The 17,371-nt window shown below is 50.1% G+C and overlaps 1 protein-coding gene across 2 annotated transcripts in view; it reads right to left on the reverse strand.

The window, feature by feature from the left end:
- Window positions 1–17,371, reverse strand: part of ELFN1 (extracellular leucine rich repeat and fibronectin type III domain containing 1) — a 104,305-nt gene that overhangs the window by 67,552 nt on the left and 19,382 nt on the right. For both annotated transcript variants that reach the window (XM_071443966.1, XM_071443965.1), the window contains exon 2: window positions 13,790–13,902. The gene's annotated coding sequence lies outside the window, so the exon portion shown is untranslated. The remainder of the gene's footprint in view (window positions 1–13,789; window positions 13,903–17,371) is intronic.

Here is a 17,371-nt window from a genome sequence, read left to right on the forward strand (position 1 = left end):
GTTTTGGTCCATTTGCATGTTGGGGTTGATTGTCCAGTTACAGCTTCGGGTTATGAAGTCCCATCCTCCTTGTTTGCTGCCCTCAGTTCTTCATTGTTTATTCCTTTGGTCCTGAAGTTTTTAACAGTTGTCCTTGGTCTCAAGCTGGAAAAGGATTGTTTATTCTAACTACTCTGTGAAGAGAGCTTACTAACACTTAATATGAAGCTCAGAGCTACACACCTGGGCAGCACAGAACCTGAGAAAAATGAAAGTTAAAGCTTAAGGCATCAGGCACAGGTGCTGCAGAAATGGGTGTGAGCAGAGAGGACCAAGGGCTGCAGCAGCCTGGGGCTGGCAGGTGCAGCCCCACAGCAGGAGGCTGCTCTGCCACCACAGTAAGGACCAGCATGGTCTTGAGCCTTGTGCTACTCCAGCAGCCCAGTTCCCCCAGTAAATGCCTGTTTTACCTCACCTCCTTTCAGCTCTCGGTCAGTTCTAGTCAGGAATTCTAGACAGGAATTCTCTGACTGGGAACAAACAAGCCGTGCTATGAACAGTGGGATATTGCCCTTAGGTATTTGATAAAGAGCTGTCAGACACCCTGAATGTGCCACAGCCTCTGCCTGAGATGAGGGGTCAGAGGTGGCATGAGGAAGGAACAGCATGGGGAAAAAATCACAGGATCATTAAGGCTGGAGAAGACCACCATGACCACTGGACCCTATCACAAAGAACTACCCACTTCCCCTCTGACACACCAGGCCTGGGTACCAGAGGCAGTCCTGCCTCCCTGCATCCTGCCCTGGCTGGCATTCACTCTCCTGCTGGCATCCCACTGCTTTGGAATGCTCTGGGTCCCTGTATCTATGTCAGGGAGCAGAGAAAATGGCAAGGGAAAAGCAAACAAAGTGAATGAGGAAAGCATAACAAACCCAGCAGAAAAGTCTTCCCACGCCACTCTGTGCTTTCAAGTAAATGAGGCTAATTAACTAATTGCCTAAATTATTAGGGCTATTTTTACCCTTGTAAGAGGGTTTGGCATTGTTGCCAATTTCTTAAGACTCAGTGCTGAACTCTCAACTTATCAGGAAGTTAATGAAGCCAAGCCCCTGGAGAGGGGACCCTCAGGGCAGAGCAGCTGCCAGGCCAGGGCTGGGCTGGGGCTCAGGTGGGCACCTCTGCAGCAGGGAGGGAGCATCTGCAGCAAAACCACCCCGCGGGTGCTGCTGTTTAACACAGAAGTTCAGAGTTGTTTGCTAAAATCTCCCCTGCCCCCAGTAAAGGATTCCTCTCCATCAGTTTCCCACTGCAGGCAAGATGAGAGAGGCTGATTTGGAGACAGATTTCACACCTGGGTGAGAGGAGGGGAAGGCTGAAGGCTGCACGCCAGCCCTGGCTCCATGGAAGCCCATCCTGGCAGACCCAGAGTAACCTTGGAGAACTGGACCACCCTGCACTAAAGGAAAGGGCTGATCCCCCTGCTGCAGCCTCGACCGACCACACTCCCTGCCCCAAACATGCAGGAATCCACGGCGGCAGGAGCTCCCTCCTTCTGCTTCGAGAAAATGCTGTTTTCTTGAGGTTTGTAAGAAATCTGGATGTTTTCTCCTCTTCAGCTAAATGCCAGTGTCTGAGCTCCCTGGTGGCAATCTCAGTTAACTCCATTACAATCCCCCAGTCATTCTGGCTGAAGAGCTGGTCCCCTCAGGAGCCAGAAGACTGATAGCTCTCCTTTTCTGTAACAAATCTCACCTATCAGCTCTAATGAGGTGACATTTCAAGCCTGCCTCTTCTCTCAGCCCAAAGTACACAACAATTTGGGGTGCCAAGTCTCTCACAGCGAGCTCTCCTGTGAGTTATCTCCAAGATTATCTTCACTCCTGGACCAGCCATGGCTCGGTGTGGCTGAGTCCTGGAGACCTCCAAGGATGGAGATCCCACAGCCTTTCCTGGCCCTCTGTTGTGGAGCACCCTCAGTGCCCATCTCCTTCCCAGTGCCCATCCTGAGCCTCCCAAGCTGCCTGTGTGCCCCCTGCCCCCTGGGAGGCTGCCTGCTGCCCTTGGCAAGAGTTTGGCCCTGCTGCCTCTGCCCCAAGCAGCTGTAGCTATTTCATGCTGCCTTTCCAACCCTGATCCTGCTGTCTGGCAGGATGAGGAGTCTCTGGATGCCCTGGAATGTTGGTCTGACAGTGCTGGTGAAGGGAACCAGCAGTGCACATCAAACCAGATCAAGAAAGCCACGGATTTCCTTGGGTCAGCTCCCCCCTGTGCCTCCCAAGAGGGCTCCTGGGCCCCTCTCAGCTCTTTGGGTGAGGGTCAGTGAGGTGAGGAAGGAGGATCAGATGGCAGCCACTGCTCTGCTCAGCAATGCAAGAAGGGCATCCCACAGCTCTGTTATCAAGGAAATGTGACTCACCACAATTTTTTGGTATCTGTCTTTCTACCTGCAGGCCCTCTCCCCAAACTCTGGTCACCTTGCTTGCTGAAAATCCCATTTTGGTTGGAGCTAGCCAGATTTTGCTATTGAAAAATACCATGTTTGACTAGTCCAGAGTGGAACCTCTGTCAGATCAGGTTCTTTTATCTTAGAAAAGATGAATACTTTCTCCTGTCTTGTCAGGGAAGCACAGAGAGACATTGTTCCAAAGTTTTGTAAATACAAAGCAGAGATTATGGTCCCTGGGGTGACTTGGCAGGAAACTTCACCATTTTCAAGGGCCTTCCTGTGTATGAAATGGAAAGAGCAATGCTGCCCTGTAGCTCCCTGTTTGCAATGTACTTAGAAATTCTTGAATATCTGGCACCAGACATGCTGTATTATCTCCTACCTCATCTCCTGTGTATAAAGCTGGCAGCCTGGTCAGGGGAATTATTCCAGATTTGTGCTGTCCAGAAAACAGCCTGACAAGAAGATTTGCAAGTCACATCTCCCTGCTCAGTGCCATCTCCTGCCCCATTGCTCAGGAACCCACCAGAGATGATGAAATTTGGGCTCCCCAGCCTGGGAGAGGGCTGGCAGTCCCAAAGCAGGAGCTGGCAGGCAGCTCTCACTGCCTGCTGCAGCTCCAAGGGCTGCTCACTGCCTGCTCCCATCACTCTCAATGCTCACACCACCACCTCAGCCACCAGTGCAGAGAAACCAAATGCTGCCCTTTCACACTCAGGGACCAGCAGGGAAGCTGGGTGACACTGGGGAGCCCAGGAGAGGTCAGTCCTGCTGCAATATTTACAATACAGGAGAATGCCCTGGTTCCTTCATGACCCCACCTAACAGTGGAGATGGAGAGGACTCAGATATTTCCCTACTGCCCCAGGGCAGGTCCTGCTGAAGGTCTTGGGGCAAAAGGAATAAAAGCCTGGTTTCGATTTACCAAGTGAAATTTGCACATTTGCAAGTCAGATTAAATTTCCCAGGTTCGCTTTCTGCATGTTTTATCCACTAACACATTTGCATAGATTTAAACACAATACAAAGCTGCAGACACCATCAAAAGAGGCTGGAGGGGAAAAGGGCAGGAGAAGCTTGTGCTTTTTCTTTCGGCTTATGGAAGATTCTGTTCCCAGAGGTCAGAGAAGGGGCTGTGCCTGGAGCTGTGCCAGCCCCTCACCTGAGCAAGCTCTGCTTGGAGACACAGCAGGAGCCATGGGAGACCTCAACAGGTGAGTTCAGGGCAGGGGTTGGCACTGGTGGGGCTGGGACAGAGCATTCAGCAACCCCAACCCATACCAGTAGCACCTGAGAGAGCAGGATGTCAGCTCAGAATTTGCTGTGTGGCATCTCTCTCCAGAAAGTGGAAAATTTCTTGGGCAATGCCAAGGTTCCATGGGAATTCCCCACTGGTGCATTCCCCAGGAGGTGTCTGCACAGGTTTAAACACACACTGGACAAAGAGAAGCACCATGTTAGGTGATTAAATCCCCCATGTACCTGCAGGAAGTGGAGAATAGATCCTGCTTACCAGAAATGTGAAACATATTCACCTGTTGCAGGAATTAATTTTTTTTTTTTTTTTTTTACTAACAGAGAGTGGCAGAGCTGTGCACACAGAAATCCTGTCTGAAATGAATCCCTGATAAAGAGGAAGCCAAGTTGAAAGGTGAGTTTTACTACCTGCCAAGGCTTTGGGTTTTTAAAGGGCCTCTTGTGGAATTACTGTATTAGCAAGCTATTACAGGTATAGATATCAAAATGCTATGCACAGCAAGAAAAATCATGAAAGTTTTGAGATGGGAAGAAAACACACAGAAAAAAATGAGGCAGAAGAGGAGAAAAGGGGGAGAGAGGAGAAGCAGTGATGTGCAGAGGGGAGGCAGGCTGGTAAATGATGGAGGAGATAGTGGAAAGGGGTTGAAGAAGAGAGCAATGAACAGCAGAGTTGGAAGAATAGAGAAAGATAAAAAGAGGAGGAGAAAAGAAAAAAGAGATAAATGAGGGCAAAGACCAACTCATCATTTTGCAATTCCACCCCGGTGGAGAGGAAAATTGATGTCTGGAGCTTTTTTATGGCCAACCTCCTGGGCATGGGACAAAAGACAAGTTATTACCCAACCCCAGGTCAGGTCTGTAGCCTGCCAGCTGCCTAGACACATTCAGAGAGCCCAGGAGAGCTGTAAATCAAGGGGGCCAAGGAGATCAAGGGAGGCTGGGACCAGGCACAGCAGTGAGCAACACAACCACAGGAGAGGAGCGAGCCCAGGAGCAGACAGGGAGTGCCCGGATCAGAGGGCTCTGCTCATCTCTCCTTCACGCCATTCCTAAGGACAGCACTCCCCCAGAGATGCAAGTCCCCCTGCATTTCCTCCTGATTTCTCTTCCTATTGATTTCCAAGCCCTGAATACCATTTATTTTTGCTTGCTTGATTCACTCATTCATTGAATAAAGGCTTCATCACTATTATTATTATTATCCCCGTCATTGGGCTCCTCATCACACATTATATTATTTGCATTGCAGAGCTGGAAGATTTCAGGTTGAGGCAGGAAATTTGTGTGAGTTGTTATTACTGCAATCAGATGAAGTGAGAATTGGATCGGCGGAGGCTGCCAGAGCACAGCTCTCCCAGCAGGACACCGAGGCTCTGCCCAATCAGGGAAAGCTGCTAACTCAATCTGCAGGTCCCACCAGCAATTTTGGACTTGCCTTTGGTGTCCCACCTCTCCCTCCCATCCCACCTCCCAGCCCCACCAGCTGCCAGCAGAGAACAGGGAAACGCATCGGGACAGGAGGGCGAGGAATCAGAAAGGACTTGGCGAGATTGCACATTTTCTGCCTTGCTGATGGTATTTATTAGACAACAGAAAATAGCTATTTTACCATCTGCCTTGTAAAAAAAAAAAAAAAATCCTCATTAAATTAATGGAATGTGCAGCTGCTGAACAGAGTGTTCCTCTTGCGGCCGCCTCCCCATTAGCCCAGCACTTGCTGGAGCAGGGAATCAGGCTGCCAAGAGGAGCTGTGGCTAACTCCAGCTCGTGTGGTGGGAGAGGATGGACAGACAGACAGCCCCCTGCTCCTCCCAGCCCCGAGGTCATGCCAGGGGACCCACAAATGCCCTGTGGCTGCAGACAGGGTGTAGGCGCTGCCTTGCTCATGGTGCATCCCCCTTCCTGCACACAGCCCTGTGAAGGGAGCCAGAGGGGTCAGCTCAGCAGGCTGAAAGCTGGAGGCACTCAGCTCCCTCCTCAAGCTGGAGTTTGGATCAAGCAGAGCACGATCCAAACTCCAGCTTGAGGAGGGCAGTGTTGCTCAATGTCATTTGTTGAGCAAGGCAGGGTTTGCAGGCAAGTGAGGTCCCAATTTCCTGGCCTCTGCCACCTCAACATGACCTAGTCCATCCATCCCAATCATCCATCTCTCCATCTCTACATCTCAGAGCTCCACTGAGCTGATGTTTGCCCTGAGTGGCTCAGCTGGGACCCAAGGAAGCCTCAAGCCTGGCTGGCTGCAAAGCCCAGAGGAGTTCCTACACACAAGCCTTTGTTTTGGCTGAGAGGAAACCAAAAATAATGAGCCAAATCCTTTCCCAATCCCAGCAAGACAGGTGCACCATAAACCCAAGGTCCTGAATGATTTTAATGATGCTGACAGAGAGGGAACAGCAGCCAGTCTTACCCATTCATTTCTACTCAACAGCACTGAAGGGGTTTATGCGAATCTTTTCTTCTGATACTCAGTGGAGCCTGGGCAGTGTTTGATGGTGAAGTGATGCCCAAAATCTCATATTACATGGGGCTTTGGGGAGCAGATCCACCAGTTTGCATTGCCAAATTCTCCAGGAGGTACCAGATACCAAAACATGCTGCCTTGGCTCACTGCCTCACCACTTCATCACCAGCAGCTCCTGAAGAGTTTTATCCACAGCTGCTTTGGGCCCAGCAGTTCTTCTCCTTAGGAAATAAAGTCCTTTGTTGGTTGCCTCAGCACTGCCGATGTTTCAGGATTGCTGCAGCATAATCCACATTTAATCCTCAATTGTGTTTTCTGCAGCTAACCCCTCTGCTAAAGCTGGGGAGCTCCCAGAGCCTGCACTGCTCCTCTGAAGCTGCAGTCCCCTCCCTGCTGCCCTCTCCTTCTCTTTCTAGGAGGCTTTTCTGTATAGATGTTTCACCTAGATGAGATTTTACCTGTCCTTCACAGGGAATTTCTTCTCTTAACTTGCTCCTTCAGCATTTACAAAGCAGCTGGGGGAAAGCTGACCTTGGGAGACAGGTCCAGCTGCAGAGAGGTTGCCCCCATTGTGTCTGTGGTGGGAGCAGGAGAGGGGCCCCTGGATTTCAGCAAGCACAGGGAAGTTACAGGACTACAGCATGTTGAATCACCTCACGCCAAAATAAATCCTGACATAATAAGCCCTAATACTGCCAAAGAAACTATTACAGTCAGTTACAGAAATAATCCACATTGAAAATCGGTGCAAATACCTCTCCCCAGTGGAATGACATGGCTCTAGAGGATCAGTTCCAGTCAAAGATGATCATTTCATGTTTACCCAACAGATGAGGGCAGCTCCAAAAGTCAAATGTTCGTTGCCAAAAAAGCTCTGCCTAAGTGAGATTTTGCCACCTCTCATCAAAGAGTTGCTTTAAAAAGCGATGATCAAGTACAAAAGGGAAGACCGTGAAAGGCAGAGATCAAATCCAAGTCCAGAAGGCTGCTCTGACTCTCTCTTACACCACTGCCTTCATTCCTATCAATCCAATCAATTTGCAGCAGCAAGGACAGAACAAACACCAACCTGATTGCTTCTTTAGCAGAAATGTTTGGGTTTTCAGAGGCTAATGGCAAAATTTCCCCTAGCCTTTGCCTGTGTTGCTGCTGATCTCAGGGATTTTAAAGCAGAACCTTGTCTGCAAGTCACTGGTTTATGTACAGCATCAGTTGGTTGTGTTTTCAGGGCTGTAGGTGTCTTGGCACATGTGGATCTGGCCAGTGGTGTGTACATGCTGCCTTGGGCACTCGTGCAGTGCTACCCTCTCAGAGGAACCTGTGACACAGGACCACCAAGCTGCTGAGCTTCCTGCTGGAGAGGCTCACAGGTTGGTTTAGAAAGCAGGTTAGCCAGAAAGACATGGCAGAGTAGCAAAAAAAAACCAGGGGCTGTCATTTTTTCCTTGGAAAAACATTTACTTTCTTAGGAAAAAAAAAAATAAAACTAATTTCACGGAAACAAACAAACATACACCCCCAAGTCCCATTAATTAAAACTTGAAGCCTGTCACAGGGAATTTTGATAAAAACGTTGACATTTTGCAAAGTTGCCCTTGGACAAATCATGAGCACAGAAAGCCCTGAGCCAGGGAGGCTGTGGGAAGGGACTCTGCGCGCGTTTGGGAAGGACATTCATCTTCCTGCAGTCAGGTGTGCTGCTAACTCCGGGATGTTCCTCATGCGTTTGTCCTTCCCCCATCCACGTGCAGCCTGCGTTCATGGGGGCTGTGGCAGGCCTGTGAGAAGGCCAGGAGAAGGTCGTGTGCCTGCACACGGGGAAACGCAGCGCGCCCCTGGCAGGCTGCGCGCACGGCTCTGCGCGCTCCAGGCGCCGCTTGTGCCCCTGTGTCTCCTGCTGCTGGCACAGACACGGAGCTGCACCGCTTCACAGAGCCCTGCACACATCTCTACAGAGGTCAGGAGCAGGCAGAGGTGGAGCAGAGCTCTGAGATTTCGGGTTACTCATTTGTTCCGTGGGAATCCGCGGAGCCGCAGGTTGACGCAGCACCCGCAGGTCCCCAGGACACCTCCGATGCTCAGGGCCTCACAGAGCAGGATGTTTCCACCTCCCGAGTCAGAAATGCTGGTGCTGAGGCTCTCTCCTGCTTAGGAACACTCTGATCCATCGCTCAGGCTCAGGTCTGCTCATGCACACACGGGCCCATGGCCACCTCAATCATCCATCCAAACCAGAGGAGACAGGCAGGGAGGAAGGACCTCACCCTCCAGGTCTGCCCTGGGGCTGATCTACGTGTGAGGAGCCGCTGCCTTTGAACACCACAAGTCTCATCTCAGCATCATCCCCCCCTTGCTCCATCCCCCTGCTTCTGCCGTGCCTATGGGAGCACTCAGTTCACACCAACAGATCTGAGCGTCCCCGGATGATTAAAGGAAGCTCTGCCTTTTAAATCGCTCTGATTGGGGTTGACGGCTGTGTGGAATTGGACACTTGGCTCTAATGATGTGTGAAAATCTCCCTGCTGTGACCCGTCGTTCCAGCTGCGGAAAATAAGGAGAAAGGCGGAGGAGGGGCATTAAAAAAAACCTTCAGTGGGAGTCCCAGATCAGACAGAGGTTTGTCAGGCAGGACAGTCCCTCTGGGGCTCTGCTCAGTGCCTGCATGAGGCTGGCAGAGGTGGCCCTGCTTCACAGAACTGACGGGAATGTGTGTAAATGTGTCACCACCGGTGGCAGCAGATGAATTGGGGTCCTGGTCGAGAGCAGGTCAGCATGACCAAAGCATCTGAGCCGCTCTGGAAGCTCACTCCCCGGCAAGGAATGCCTGCCAGCTTCATGGGTGGGCTCCATCCTGGCTCTGGCTGGTCCCACCAATACTCCCATGCTGGCGTTGGGGGCGATGATCCCAGACTGAGGTGCAGCTGGGGTGTGCAGGCTGCCATGGCACAGCTGTGCTGCTGGAGCACTGCTCTGGGCTGTGACTCCTCTGGGTGAGACTGTGTGAGCTGGATCCAGCCCCAGGGACAGGCAGGCGTGACCAGCCTGCAGCACAGCACGGTGGCTTCAGTCAGGTCCCACGAGCATGATAAGAATCGTCTCAGTGAGCAAACCACACTGTCCCTGACACACAGGGGACACCAGCTGACACCTCCTGGGCACAGTCTCCATCACTGCTGCTGCCAGGGGACCGGCCAGCAGATCCCTGTCAGCCCAGCCCGTTCAATGCCTCCTGTCCCCACCACCTTCCCCTGTTATTAAATCCCTGACGACACCTGAATTCAAAGCAAATCTGGCCATACACAGTCTAATCCTCCCTCTCCAGACAAATTGGCTTCTTAGAGGCCCTCCTCGCTGAGATCCACTGTTCTGTGGCAGAGGGGAATGTCCAGCTGGGCTCTGAAACAAAGGATGAGTTTCTTCAGGCTCAGATGGGGCTAAACAGGGGCACGGGGTGGGGGGGAGGCCGGAGGTGTCCTGCAGCGAGTGACCCTCAATGTGACATTGATGGCTCTTAATTCCTAAGCCTGCTTTGGAAGGATTGCAGTAGATCCAATTTAATCACCGCAGCCTCTTCATCTCCCCTGTCTCAGCTCAGGGTAATGTTATGCTTTCTCCTCCACTGCTTTTCTCCAAGAACTGGCCACCCTCCTCTCCCTCTGCAGCAGGAGCCCCCCGAGCCCTTCACCTGCTGCACAGTGCAGGGCTGCCAAAGCCACAGCTGCCCTCGGCCTGTTTACTACCACACAGCTCAAACAGCACTTGCTTAATCTCCTGTGTCTGTGGGAGGACTCGTTGTGTGCTAACGAGGGGCACAGCTCCCTGCAGGTGCACCCACCACCTCCCCACGGTCGGGCTGCGCCGTGCATAGCATTAAACATTTAAGCGCTTGTCAAAACGTTGTAACTACTTTTTTGTCTTGTTCCATTAGCTCCATTTCCAAAGGCCACCACTGGAACTACTGAACATTTATTTCTATTGAATCCGGCTTAGAAGTTATGATCTGAGGAAGAGGGAGACAGGACAGTATGTTCTGCGGCACCGGCTTTTCCCCACCACCGCTCAGCTGAGACACGCTGGCCTTTGAAATATCATTTTTATTCCTACCTTGGAAAAGCTAAAATAAAGAGATTGACTCTTCCATCTGCTTGATTTGCTTCTGCTGTTTAAACAAGGGACATAAATATCAGTCAGGTGGCCGCCCTGTGTAAGTTTTGGGGCTGTGTGTTTAAACATCCTGCACAGTTTGTGATACCAGCTGTGGGAGCTGGATTTCCTCCCCAGGTGCAAAATAAAGTGTGGTTATTACATGATTTTCCTGTTGCTAGAGAGGCACACACCTGAATCTTCCTCTCTCACCGCCTGTGCATGAACAATGTCTTATTATGCAAACACTAGGAGTATTAGACAAAAAGCACAGAAGAAAGCCAGTGGAGCCAGCAGTTTAGAGGGAGTGGAGCATGGGCAGGGGTGGGCTGTGGGGATCCATGGTCCCCAGGTTTGCTTTATGTTCACTTTATCAGCAAGAAGTACAGAGCAAGAGGGAGTTGCATGGGGCTGGGGACACCTGCAGCCCCAGGGACATTGGGGAGATGCCCAACACATCAGCCCTTGGCCACAGAATCCTGCACCAGGGTCACTGCAGGGCTGAGCTCCCCCAAGCAAAACCCACATTTGCATGAGGGAGCCGAGCTTGCTGCAGGACAAGGGGACAGCACTGCTGGTGCCAGCCCTGCAGTCAACAGCCTCCCCTCCTTCAGAGTAAAAAAAGGGAAATCTAAAGCCTTCTTAAAGACTTCCCTGTGTTTAAGTTCCTTGCTATTTAAAGCCATGTGAGAGCCCGAGAGTTCCAGCCCGGCTGCCTGTGCCTGGGTGCTTTGCAAAGTTGTAATCCCCGCTAGTGACATCACGGGCCGTTGCCATGGGGATGTCACAAACTCAGAGCTGTGACTTCATCACAGCAGAGATCGGCAGCGAGGGAGGCAGTGCTTCCCAGTGCCTCTGGTAATTAGCAAACTGGCATGGAAAATGAGGATGAAACACACAGGATAGGGACATAAAACCATTTAGCAAGTATCATCTACTGGAAAGCATTCCCTCATGAGAAAGCGCCTCCTTAATGTATCCTGAGCTCTTAAATAACCCACAAAAGGCAGGGAATAAAATAGAAATTATAGTGATTTGTTTTATTGGGCATTTCATTGAGTAATTAAGAGGATAATTATGAGAAGGAACATTAAAAGGCGTTACTCTCAGCCTTCATCCTGCTTTAGAGGAGCATCCTCTTACTGAATGTGCAGCATCATCCGACATTGTCCTGTGCCAGCTCGGGTTTCCCTGCAGGGAGGAAGGCATGCATGGATGTGGGAAGGGGTGAAAAACATCTCCCCCATGGCCTGACAGGATGCCAGAGTTCTCCCAGGAAATGCAGGGTGGGAACAGTAGGTTGCAGGGAGCAAACCCCACTTTCGTGGTGTCTCCTGGCACAGGGTGTCAGGCCCTTGTGCATCGTGTGTCATGCAGGGGGAGGCTAAAGGAAAAGCTGGGGAGAGATCAGTGTGGTGCAAAGTGCTGATGGAGCACCACAGCCAAGGCAGAAGTGGCAGAAAGCTGGAAATCCAGCTGAAAATTCAGCACAAAGGTGGCCCTGCACACAAGGGCAGCTCTCATCCACCTCCCTTCTAACACCCATCCCCTATTGCGTCTCCTCACCTTTGGAAAATACATAAATACCTACAGAACTACCTGTTTAACTAATCCACATCCCAACAGGACCCAGCACCACTCAGCAGACACAACTCAACCTAAGCTGCCTCTCTAAGACTGCCAGCACATCCCACAGATGAGGAAGCCTTGGTGCTGGCCAGCACATCCATGAAACACATCAGTGAAACAAAGACCTGCTCAAGCCCCAAAATCTGCAGCTCCTTTCTGACCCCAGCACATCTTGCTCCACTCCATTTACCCACCAGCACAGACACACTCCAACTGGAATGTCAGGACATCGGGTGCCACCACAGGCTTCCTCTGGAGGCCATGTCACATGCTGGGGACCCCAATGCTCACAATACTGCCACCTTCTAAGAGGCCCCAGGTGAAAACCAGCCCCAGCAACAGCAATTTGTCCATTTCAAGTCCCCAGAGGTCACTGCAGGGAGCAAACGTGGGGATTAGGGAAATACAAGCAGGAGTGATGGACACCATGAAGAGCAAGAGCTTTACCAGAAACAACGACTCCCACTGGACAGGCATCTATAAACACTGAGATGACAGATGAGCTCATTCCCACTATTTCCTCAAACCACTTGCACAGGTGGCAAAGCAAGCAATCAACCCAGCTAGATAAATGGGAAACCTCAACCTGCAGGATCACGGTGCTCACCAGTTACCAAGATTTAAGTAGCCCTTGGGTCCTTGTTTGCTACAAGGCATACATTTAGGGAAGCATGCTGGAGAAGGCTGGCATGTTTTAAACTGGCCTCTGTTTTTCTCCCTAGGGAGAAAAACCCTTTTTTCTCCCTAGGGAGATGGATGTGGCAGCTATAATCCAGTTGCTATGCTGGATTTCAGGGACAGTGGCTTGTCCATGTTGAGCCCAAAGCATCAGACAACTGTCAGTAAAATCCACATTCAGAAAGTCACCAACCCTCCCTTTTCTTGTCCTGGGAACCACAACTCCTCTCCATACTCCCCTGCTCACAGGGAGCAATTTCCATCCTCTTCAAAAGAGAGTGAAACCAGCTTTTTGGCTTCTGGCTGGCCCTTCCAGGCACGAGAGCAGCTTTCTGGGAGACTCGAGCGCTCAGCACAGCCCTAAAACAAGGCTCCTGTTTGAAGTGCATGGATTGAGGCTGGATTAAGAAAACCCAGGAGGAGTGCTTAGCTCTGCTCCTGCTCTAAAAAGGCTGCTGAGCAGCAGCAGCAGCCAGCACAGCTTCATCCTGCTCAGCCCTCCATGTGATCCCTTCCAAGGGCCAGGGAAGCAGCAATTTCGTATGCGCGGTTTGACGTGATCCGGGAGCAGGGAACGGCAGGGCTTGTGCTCAGCTTCCCAACGCTCCAGGAGAACCCAGAGAGGAGCTGGATCAGGGGCAGGGAATGGCAGGGCTTGTGCTCAGCTTCCCAACGCTCCAGGAGAACCCAGAGAGGAGCTGATCCTCCCTGAACCAGGAGCAGGGAACAGCAGGGCTTGTGCTCAGCTTCCCAACGCTCCAAGAGAACTCAGAGAGGAGCTGATCCTCCCTGAACCAGGAGCAGGGAATGGCAGAGCATGTGCTCTGCTGCCCGATGCTGTGCAGAGCTGCTCCTCCTGGGAGGCTGCAGGGGCACCCAGAGAGGAGCTGATCTGGTTCTCATTAAGAAGGAGAACCCCTTTTTTTTTAACAAAAACCTCGACAGGGGGAGGGAAAGAACAACAGCAAACACAGGACAAAACACCACCATTAACCCCCAGTAGAGCCCGAAAAGCCTTGCACTGCTTGGGTGCAGAGGAGACACTTATCTGTGGCTTGAGACTTTTAGAGAATCCCTTCTGAAGTTTCCCTCTTGCAAACACCCTATTTTCCCCCTCTAATCAATGCAATGAGCAAGCTTAGTGCAACACAAGTAGGGAACAGAGGATGAAACAATTTTCCAGCCCATACCTGAAGGTGCATCCTTCTTTTCTCACCAAGCAGCAGGGAGGACGTTGCTGTCTCTCGGTAATTTTCCAACATCCTGTGTTGCAGGTAGATTTATGCACTGATCAGAGTTGAAGCTGTTAATAAAAAAGTGCAAAGAAAACGGATTTTACTGTGAAGTGCAGGGCTGCTTTTCTCCCAGCTTTGCATTATCATGACTTCCTCCTTTTTTAATCTTTTTTTCTATGATTGACCATGTTTGGGGTTCAAAGCTTCAAAAATAAATCGCGGATCGTCTTTCATCTACTATGCATGAGAGAGTCAGAATCATTACATGGTTTAAATGGATATTTTGGGAGCAACTCTGGACCAAGCAGTTCCTGCTTTAACTGGGAGCCAGAGGGATGAAGCTAATTTGCAAATAATGTTACATGCTGGTTTTGCTTGAACGCAGGGAAAAGCCGCAGTGGCTACTTGTCATTCTTTGTGAGAAATTGAACAAAATGGAAATCAGTTCACTAGTTAAAAAAGAAATATATATATATATATTATATATATATAAAAAATCTGCAGCAGACCAATTTCTCCCGCATCAGGGGAACATCCCAGGACTGCAATTAAGCTGTGGCTCAGTACGAACCCTACAGCTGCCTGAGCACTGAGGACAAACACGCCGGCCGTCCTTTTCCAGGAGCAGGTTTTTAATTTGGTGAACTGCGAGCTTTTCTACAGCTCCACTTGAGCCACTTCTTCCTCAGGCAGTTCAAAAGTCAGCCTTCTCCTTTAGCATCACTCAGGCCTTCCCCCAGGAGCAGGGAGCTCTGGATTCTGCTGCACTGCACCTTCACAGGGAATCACCTATCGATGACTTTGTGGCTGGTGTCTACAAGGGGAAGCAGAGGAGCTAATATAATGTAATTTTCCATGTTTACTGCATTATTACAGTGGTTGAATCTGCTGATTAGTTCCCTTTTTTTTTTTTTTTTGCCATCTCGTCCTAAGCATCCCTTTTATTTTTGCCCTGCTTATCTGCATAGAGTCATTTATTCACATGGCTGCTGTAACAGCAAGCAGGGCCAAAGCTATCATTTCTCCTCCCTCTCACATTTTAATCTTGCAGACCTCAATCTCTGTGATACTGCTATTATTTTGTCCATATCTGATGTAACGGGAACCTGCCATTATTCTTTTTTTTTTTTTTTGCCTTAAAAAGAGAAAACTAATCTGAGCAAAAGATCATGGTGGCTGTGGCACTAATGATCCCTGGCATACCTCCTTGCAATGAATCCAGTGCTAGAACAGAGAATGTTTGTTTCCCTTCTCTCTACAGAACTGCAGGACTGACCCCTCATGCACAGGCAGCTCCCACAAATAAAAAACATTGCCCCAATCTCCTGGGGGATCCATTTCTCTGCCAACTATCTCAGCAGCTCTTCTTATTGTCTTATTTATCCAAACAGTGGAAAAACAACTCAAGAGGAGCCACTCTTCAACAACATGACTGTTAGTGGTTTATTCAGATTTGCTCCCCTACGAGCAGGAAAGCCTCTTGCCCCAGTGGTTATTAACTGAAAAAGAGAGTGGGGAAATTTCCTGTAATATGAACAATAACAGAAAAAATGCTCTTCCTTCCTGTTCTTTCAAGATCATGGCAAGACATTTTGCCCCCTGGGCTCCCTAATGCTTCCCCCCTCCCAGCTCTGAGCTGTCACCCCAGCTGGAGACCATCCACTGAAGCACCAAGCCAAGATGCTCTGCATTTGCCAACCACATCAGCCAGAAAGGATTTACTTGGGAGAGGCACGGAGATGAATTGAGGGATCCCTCTACTCCCTTCTCCTGCATCCTGAGGTTTTTTCAAACAGTGGTTTCTCACTAAGTGTTCTCACTTCATGTCCAAAACCTTCATCCTCTCTGTGGTTTGTACCCAGGCCATGTTCTCCACCTCTGCTTCTAGTCCAGAGACCTCCACGTGTCCCTCCTTCTCCCAGGAATATTCTAAATAAATCAGGGCCCACGTTCAGCTCTTGGTCTGTGATGCAAGCAGGGATGTGGAACTGTTCAAAGACATACAGCACTGGCAGGGCACAGGGTCTTGCCTATCCCCTGTCCAGGATTTACACAGATGAGACTTCTGGAAATCAAACTGAGCCCTTCCTCACATCCTCTGCTGATTTGGAAAATCCCTTGCTCACAGAACTCACAGCTGCCCAAGCTGTAGCACTGCAGGAACCTGAGCATTTCTTGGTCTGCATGCACCCCAGCGTGTATTGTATTCACTGTTAATGAAAGATTAAATGTCCCAAAGAGCAATATTAATTTTAAAGCTACTAATAATCATCAGCTGTCCCTCACTTCACCTCACAAGCCTGAGAGCTGTAATGAAAGAGCAAATTCCAGCTCAGAGCATCTGTAAGCTCTGGTCCACAGCTCAGCTCCACAGCTCAAGGTCCCACAGGAATTTTCTGCAAGTAGGGAGGACCCTCAAAGATCTCCTAATGTGAACAACCTTAAATAATCAGAAATGGCAAAAAAATAACTCTATTATCCTTGTGTTTGAAACGCAAGATTAAAACAAGCCCCCCAGCTCTGCAACACCAACCTGACTTCTCCTGTTCCAGTCTGCACCCCTGTGATCATCCTAGGAGCCCAGGTTTGCTCAGCAACAGCCACAGCAGTCATTAGATAGTGATAACTTAGTTCCAAGAGAAAGCCTACATTTCCAAATGTGTCCCTTGCCCTCCTCCTCCTTGGGAAAATGGAGCTCCTTGCAGGAGCAAGAGCCAAACAAAAGTCACAACAGACCCATCCCAAATCAGTTCTCATAGGACAGGACTGTCCATATGATCACACAACACCCACCTCACCTCCCAAAAGTGGCATTTGCTCCCAGCAGAGGTGCTCCATCAGCACCAGGAGCAGGGCCATTCCTGCCCTGAATCCTCCAGCTACTCAGGAGGACAAGCAGGGCAGGAAGCCACCAGCCCAGGCAGGGGATCTGTGTTTCAGAGGGGCACATGTGCAGGTACAAAGCATCCTTTGCACACCAGCAGCTTCCCTGCTGCCTTGGCACATCAGCACTGGTGGTGAATCACATCTCCTTTGTATTTCACTTGGAGGAACAGGGAGAAAGACGTATTTCACAGAAGAGAGTCACAAAGAGGCCCACCTAGGAAAACAGGCTATTTTTGGCACTAAAATCCCTTTCCTGTGAAGAAGAGAGGGAGGCCCAAGAGACTGAAGGAGCTGCTGAGGCCCAGAGAGGAATCTGGTAGCAGAGCCTGGGGCATAATTCAGATATCAGGGGACCAACAACCAGGACTAAGATCCATATTTAAAGACTGTAGACTTGTGCTTCACCACCTGCCTGCCCTCCAGTCCTGTGAGCCACACCAGTGTGGGATGCTGCAGAGCAAGAAGGTAACCAGGAGCACTCTGCTTGCTTCCACAGACCTTTCCCAATCATGCAAAGACCTGGCTCTTCATTTGAGTGCTAATTCTCACTCTCTTTCATCCCAGTTTTTTGCAGCTTTTCCACAAATCCAGAATACATTTGAGCACTCAGCACAATGTTTAGTGAGAAAATCGTATGCTACATTTCCGCTT

The sequence above is a fragment of the Agelaius tricolor genome, unplaced genomic scaffold (assembly GCF_023055355.1).
Source record: "Agelaius tricolor isolate 1412-34295 unplaced genomic scaffold, bAgeTri1.0.p SCAF_19, whole genome shotgun sequence".
Lineage (NCBI taxonomy): Eukaryota > Metazoa > Chordata > Aves > Passeriformes > Icteridae > Agelaius > Agelaius tricolor.